The 7,983-nt window shown below is 38.2% G+C and overlaps 1 pseudogene; it reads right to left on the reverse strand.

The window, feature by feature from the left end:
• Positions 1-3,266: 3,266 nt before the first annotated feature.
• Positions 3,267-3,920, reverse strand: LOC147420889 (uncharacterized; annotated as a pseudogene).
• Positions 3,921-7,983: the final 4,063 nt, after the last annotated feature.

The following is a 7,983-nucleotide window of genomic DNA, read 5'->3' on the forward strand; positions in this document are numbered from 1 at the left end:
ATTATTAGTCACTTTCAAGTGTCAATTAATTGAACACATTGACAAGTGATTCTTAATTTCTTATAATTACAGTTTGTATCAAGTGAGAGATTAAACTCTTCACAAAATACAAACATTCAACTATTTACTAAATTTTCAAAACAAATTTATATATTTGAATCACAAAACTTAAAATTTTATTGAATTCAAATTGTTTTAATTTTTTACAAAATAATTTTTTATCGTTTGGTGAGAGTACTCACATGGAAAACAATGACTTTGAAAGCTGGTACGAGCCCTTTCGCGTGTTGCTATATATACTAACATATTCAATCGTTATAATTTTTGATCGAAAATACTTTCGATCGAAATTCTTTTCGATCGAAAAAATTTTCGATCAAAAAATTAAGAAGTTATACGATTGGCCGTTTCTGCTGATGTGGCACCGTATAATACGGCCGTATAATTTAGATAAACGAATAATACGCCCATTATTCACGTATTATACGTCTCCCGAATAACGAATAATGCAACTTAGGGCATGTCAACTTGTTGTGTGTCGTGTTGTAACGTATTTGTGCGAGCATTCATGTCTTCCAAAGACAATGACTTCACCTTGGTCCTTGTAATGAGCAATTTATTCCTCTAGTTCAACAAAGGGCTGATCTCTATGCATATCCAAGCGAGCATAAAAGTTGGAGTCATAGTGAGGAATGTAGCAACCAACCATAAACATGACTTGAACATTGGGTGGGCTGATTTTCAGCCATAACTAGCGTTTATACTTATCTTCTTTGACAATGGAAACATCTTTCAAACCCTTTTTGATCATACATACTACGCCTCCTTGGCCTCTACGTTGCTTTGCATTTTTGGTCCACATCAAAGAATGCACATCATATTTGTCAAATCCAAGAATTCATTGCACATCATGCTCCCATGTTTTGACAAGAAGTATCACATCGGAGTCATTGGTAAGCTCATCAATGGCAATTCCTGCATTTCATGGATAGCCGTTACAATTCCAAAAGCTTATTTGCAAGCGTGAGTTGGTCTCATAGATCATGTGTCCCTATTTGTTGGGTAGACTTGCATCCTCCTCAAGTGACTTTTCTTCTTGAGATGACACCTTGACCTTCTTGGTTCTTCCTCATATGCTTTGTGACGTACATTTTGTTGCATAAGAGTGCGATCCTCATATACACTAGAACCCATTCCTTTGAGGTAGATCCAACTATTGTCAAGGATGATCTTTCTCTTTACCTCATCAACCATGGTACATACAATAGGTCTTTCTCCCGAGCGAGGGTCTCCTTGTTTCCCAACTCGATGTGCACCATAAGCCATGATTCCAGACATGCCAAAGTGTGTAGCAAAAAAACTCTTCAATAGCAACCACAAGAGATTGGGGTGTTTCCATGCTTTCCTCCTCAATTCCACGAATGACGATGTTCTTTGATCGTTTTTGTCATTCTTGCCATTCTTGAGTGTCCACATTCTCTATATTCTTTGCTTGGACAACGGTTTGCATGATAGGAGATGTAGAAACCATATTATCCTTACATATATCAGCCAATGATTTGGATGCATTCCTCAACTCACATACATCATGTCCTATTGTATCTATCGTTTCCTCTTTCAATACTTGATCACTCTTAACTTTGCTCAAGCGCTCTTTCATTACATTCATGTCCACAAGAGAGCGTATACATTCTTGAACTTCATTCTAAAGATGCACCAAGTGTGTTGTTTGCATTTCAAGAACCTTCTTGAGGTGCTCATTCTCCACAACAAGAACTCTTAAAGTACCATTCTCCATTGCAAGTGCGCGCAACTCTTCACCTTGCTTGTTGATGGTTTCTTATAATGAGATCAAGTAAGCCATGATCATTGCTTCCGTTGTTGTAGACGATGTGGTTGGATTAGCATTCAAATTCCTTGGAGATTTTGTATCATTCTCCATGGCAAGTGTGGATTTTCCACCCTTGCGAGTTTTGTCCGACATTGCCTTCAAGTAGGCAACAAAAAAGCAAAGTTTTGATAGTTTTTTCAGTTCTGAGATGTTGTTATAGCAAAGCGTTACATTGCTTTAAAAAAAAAAATCTATCTTTACATTAATGCGTAGAGGGCTTCGTGCTCTTTGATTGAGGCTATAGATCACCTAAATCGGAGTTCAAATGAAGAAGTTATAATAAAAAAAGTGAATTGTTGTCTACTAGGTCAAAAAACGGTTTTGTGTGTGTGTGTGTGTGTGTGTGTGTGTGTGTGAGAGAGAGAGAGAGAGAGAGAGAGAGAGAGAGAGAGAGAGATATCTTATTTAGGGAGAGTGAAGAGCACTAGGAGAGATAACCTCACTAATGTTTTGACCATGTGGACAAAATGAGGGATTGAGAGAGAGAGAGAGAGAGAGAGAGAGAGAGAGATTACTTAGGGAGAGTGAAGAGCACTAGGAGAGATAACCTCACTAATTTTTTGACCATGTGGACAAAAATGAGAGTGAGAGAGAGAGAGAGAGAGAGAGAGAGAGAGAGAGAGAGAGAGAGAGAGAGAGACATTAACAAAATTAAAGGATGGAGGGGGAGACAAAGAGATATGGAAAACACTTACATAAGAACAAGTAGTACATAGGCTTTATCACTCCCAGAATTACAAGGAAAAAGAGTACTTAAACATGTCGCAATTCAAAAAATTATAGTGCAATCAAGGTACTAAACACTTGAAGTGGCATTCATTTTCTCTTTCATGATAAGGCCCATGACATCTTGATTAGATTCCTCTACACTTTCCTGTGGTAGATAAGGAACTTGTGGTTCATCTTCTTTGGTGTCTTTTGGATGAGACTTTTCTTTAGCCTTTTCATGTGCTCTAGAAAAAAATTCATCAACTTCACGTTGCTCTTGTGAGTTGCAAACTATCACAATGGTTTTTCTTCGACTCAAGTGTGCAGCCTTTTATGCAAGACCACCTACAAACACATCAAGGACAAACTCATGATGGTTATTGAATGCCTTCACAGTTTTGTTGATAACTTGCTTCTTCCTTCTCACTATTGCTTTGGCAACTTGTTGCTCGTCATCAAGGTCTTTGTCAATCCTGTCCACTTCAATGTGTGCATTGCCCCATATTAGGGGCTTGTTTGTATTGTTGACATAGCGATCAAGGTTGACAAAATGTTTTGCTCATGCTCACTAATGTTAACACCACAAATGTGTCTATGGCTCCAGAAGCAAAATTGTTGGCTAAAGGCAAGAAATCAATGCTACCAACAAGCATCTAGACCTTTATGATTATGTGTAGAAGACATCCTCCAAAGTAGCCATTTGCCTCCGAGTAAGAAAAGATAGTAGGATGAATTGTTTAGGCTCACAAGTCATCCTTAGCAAATAGGAGACAAGCCTCTCAAACTTGGAGGAATCCCAATTCATTCCTTCTACTCCATGTGCATCATCCAAGATAGCTACACCAATGGTAATTGGATCTTTGTACACATTATATATTAGATCAAGGGCTTCTAAATCATACCCAACAACATACACTGACCAAGGAAAGGTGGTAGAAGATTGAGGGGTCTCCTTTCTTCCAACCAAGAAATTCACTATGTCTCTTGCACCATTGGGTAGTCGACCCGGATCAACTTTATGTGCTAGTTTTTTTAACAACCAATCACTACAAACATCTACAAACTTTGAGTAAACATCCTTTGTGATATTGTAGTCATTAACTAGCTCCTCCCATGTTTTCAAGAAACTGTTGTTGGTTGATATTGATGCATTGAAAAGTATGACCAAATCTTCCTTTAGCACCCTGTCCCGCTTTAACTACTTTGCCCTTGTTTCCTTATCTATAAGATCTTCCTTATCCCACTTATTTATAAGCAATAATATTTTCCCTTCATTGATTTTGTTTTGCAATCTATTAATCTCTCCATCCTTTAGCCCCATCAAGCAACGAAAGGTAGTCGATGATGGTTGTCTTCCCTTCTTTCTAGGTATTTCTGCTTGCTAGATAATAACCCACCTTTGGCATATTGTTTCATTATTGAAACCCATCCATCAAATATTGGTTGGGAGCTTACTATCATTTGATAGTCCCTTGATGCCCGTTTATCCCCAATGCAATCAACAAAACCCTGAAAACATATATAGACAACAACTTTGTAAGAAACATAACAAACGTGCTATTTCGTAAAAGCAGAAAACATAGCATGTGATGCTCTACCTATCAAGGTAGCCGTAGCGTGCTAGACTTGGGAAGTCCTTATTGAGGTTTTGATGGAGATCCAAATGCCCTCCATTGGTCTCTCAATTGCTTGAGTTGCTCAATATAAGGAGCATTCTTCATGACATTATGTGATTCTTTGTTTGGCATGCAGGATAACTCTATACACATCGTTGTTGGACACTCCACAAGTATTTGAGAATTTTGTGTTGCATATAAATGTTTGGTTTCCATGCAATGTGGTGTTGTGATTTGGATATAGATTTTTGTTGCATGTATGGAGTGTAGACCTGATATAATCCAATAAGAGTATGTACTCAACATGCATTCCTTGCCTCATTGCTCGTAATTGGTATTGACTCCCCATTTTCCCTAATGTAAGGCATTAGGCAAGTGGAGGTGGCAGGAGCCATAGGATTACTAACAAAGAGTTTTGTTAATGTCTCCACATAATCCCATGCAAGGGTTCTATATGTATGAAGTGGAGGTTTTTCCTCACATTTACCAACGGCAATGGCAAATTGTGAAGTGGACCCAAATGGAAAGAACTTTTCAAACATGTGAAACCCCATTTCTTCTTGCTTTCCCTTCTTGTTGCTTGACCCCGGGGAATCAAAAGTCATCTCTACACCTTGATGTGAAGAGTAACAAGTGGGGCGGGGTTCAAAACTGCAAGACTTGAGGACGTAGGAGAGCCATTAACAAGTGTGTTGGCCACACTTACAACAAATGCATTTTCCATGGAAGATTCCCGACCCTTGAAGTTAATAGTGTTCGCAGGGGTTTCTTTTCTAGTATTGTCCTCGTGACAATGTATGAAGCTTCTGCCTTTTCTTCAAGCGGACACCATCTCCTTTTGCTAAAGAGAGAAATTTTTCATTGTGTTGAACATTTCGAGATGCCAAGACAACATCCCCTGTGCAAGAGATATCCTCAGACAAATCCCACCCCATATTTTTTAGAGAGAAGTTTTCTTCAACCCGGATTTGTGTAGCATCAAAGCCCATGGGGTCAAGCTTGTAGAGCATATTATTGTTCCTTAACTTAATTCATTACAAGGAACCCCCTCCTTGCGAGCACACCCCTCTGTAATATTGTCTATCACCCAATTTTGTTCAAAACCTAATGTTTCACCTTTCTTTGTGAATAAGAGCAAATCTGAGAGTAATTGTCCTTGTAGATCATAGACATAAATGTACCATAAATATGAAAACTTTTCAGTAACTCCATCAATCACCTCAAGCCCCTCCTTTGGAGCTTTATCTTTCTTTGCCATTTGGGAGTCTATAAAAACATACAATAAAGCATTAGTCCACATTACTCCACATTATTGTAACTTGGATATACCTAGGTACTTGCTTAATGTTTGACCATGTGGATAAAACTCACATACTGTATAAAACTTACAAATGGATTGATAGAGTTTTTACCATGTGGATAATACTTAGGGATGGAGGGAGGGACACACACACACACGGAGAGAGAGAGAGAGAGAGAGAGAGAGAGAGAGAGAGAGAGAGAGAGAGAGAAGAGAACCATGTGAATAAAAACATTGGCAGAATGAGAAAGCCATGAGAAATTTAAGTGAGGAGAGAGAAATTACAAAACTTGGAGAGGGAATGATAAATTTTGACCATGTGATCAAAACTTAGGGATGGAGGGACACACACACACACACACACACACACACACACACACACACACACACACAGAGGAACAAACTCATTCACATAGATGCAATTAAGTGGAAAAGGATCACTCACTAAGAGAGAGTTTAAAAACATCGTTTCAAAAGTTTTGACCATGTGGTTAGAAGTGAGGGATGAAGGGGGGAGATATAGGAATGAGGAAGCCATTGGTACTAGCAGAGTAAGAGAGAAAGTAACAAACTTAAGAGAGGGGTGATAGAGTTTTGACCATGTGGACAAAACTTTGGGAACACACACACACACACACACACAGATGACAATATTGACAAAACCAATGGCAAAGTGACAAATCCATGGGAAATCTAGAGCTAAAGAGAGAGAGAGAGAAGAGAGAGAAAGGAAGATAGAGAGGGGGGAGAGATAAACAGAGAGATTGTTGACCATGTGGATAAAACTTAGGATCAGAGAGAGAGAGAGAGAGAGAGAGAGAGAGAGAGAGAGAGAGAGAGAGAGAGAGAGAGATTTATACACGATCTCTCTAGAGACAAGGGAGTGAGGGAGAAAGGGGGAGAGAGAATGTCTGAGATGAACAAATTCACTCAGATAGGTTTGAGTAAGTGGAAAAAAGCACACTCACTAAGAGATAGTGCAAAACCATTCTTACAAAAGTTTTGACCATGTGGCCAAAAGTGAGGGATGAAAGAGACAAAGAGTGAGGAGGTGGAGGAGGCCATTGGTAAAACTAAGAGGTGGGTGATAGAATTTTGACCATGTGGACAAAACTGAGAGATGTATGGAGGTACACACACACACACGCGCACACACACACACAGTTTTGGCCATGTGGACAAAACCGTGGCAGAATGACAAATCAATAAGAAATATAATACTAAAGTGGATGGAGGGCCAATGGCCACAAAGAGGGACTGATATATATATATATATATATATATATATATATATATATATATATATATATATATATATATATATATATATATATATATATATATAGAGAGAGAGAGAGAGAGAGAGAGAGAGTTTGACCATGTTGAGAAAACATGGGGATGGAAAGAGAGATGGTATTATCATTTGTACAAGGCCTCTCTGTAAAGACAAAGGGGGAGAGAGAGCTTTGACCTTGTGGACATAGGGGGATAGGGAGTAAGGAAGAGAGAGAGTTTTAACAATGTAGCCAGAACTCAAGGATAGAGGGAGAAAGGAAGAGAGAGAGAGAGAGAGAGAGAGAGAGAGAGAGAGAGAGAGAGAGAAATTAGAGGGAGAAAGAGTTTTGACCATGTGGACAAAACTCAAGGATTGAGCGAGAGAGGGAGATATAGAGTAGACAATAAGATTTATCCACATGGTAATAATGTTGGACATTATTATGTTATGATACTATACTACTTTGTGTGTGTGTGTGTGTGTGTGTGTGTGTGTGTGTGTGAGAGAGAGAGAGAGAGAGAGAGAGAGAGAGAGTTACAGGGAGAACGAGAAATACATGGACAGAACTCAAGGGGACGAGAGGGAGCAAAGTGTGAGATTTGTCCACATGGATAAAATCTTTGATGTTGAATTTGTTCTCCTATTAAACTACTTGGTGATATTGGACAGAGGTGAACTTAGTGTACAAATTGTAGACACTAAATTATGCCCCCCCCCCTCCAAAAAAGATTATTTTAATCACAAGTTTTGTTGTTTGCCATGATGGAAAAGTCTTGGCTTACAAACTAATGTTTTGAAATCAAACCTTGAATAGATTTATCCATATGAATAAAACATTTCTAGATCTTGAAATTGGAATACTTCTCTAGTTTCTTTCACCAAAACTCTTTGTTTTTTACCACAAGGTATATAGAATTCTTCAATAGGGAAAGTATTCAAATTTATGTGAACAAGATCGTATGGTCACTCACATAATGGGATTTGTTTTGAACTCATGGTCAAACATTTTCGTATGAAATGCGTGATGCTATTTGGAATCAAGTATAGCTCAATAGGTACAAAATTCTCTTTAGGATAGATTCAAAGAGGAAAATTTAAAAATAACAAAAAAATTTAAATGTTGATTTTATTTTCTTAGATTTTTCATTCAGATTCTCACCCTCTCTTCAACTAGTTGATTTGGTTTTTCAAC

Source organism: Adiantum capillus-veneris, chromosome 28 (genome assembly GCF_014529385.1).
Source record: "Adiantum capillus-veneris isolate H3 chromosome 28, ASM1452938v2, whole genome shotgun sequence".
Classification (NCBI taxonomy): domain Eukaryota; kingdom Viridiplantae; phylum Streptophyta; class Polypodiopsida; order Polypodiales; family Pteridaceae; genus Adiantum; species Adiantum capillus-veneris.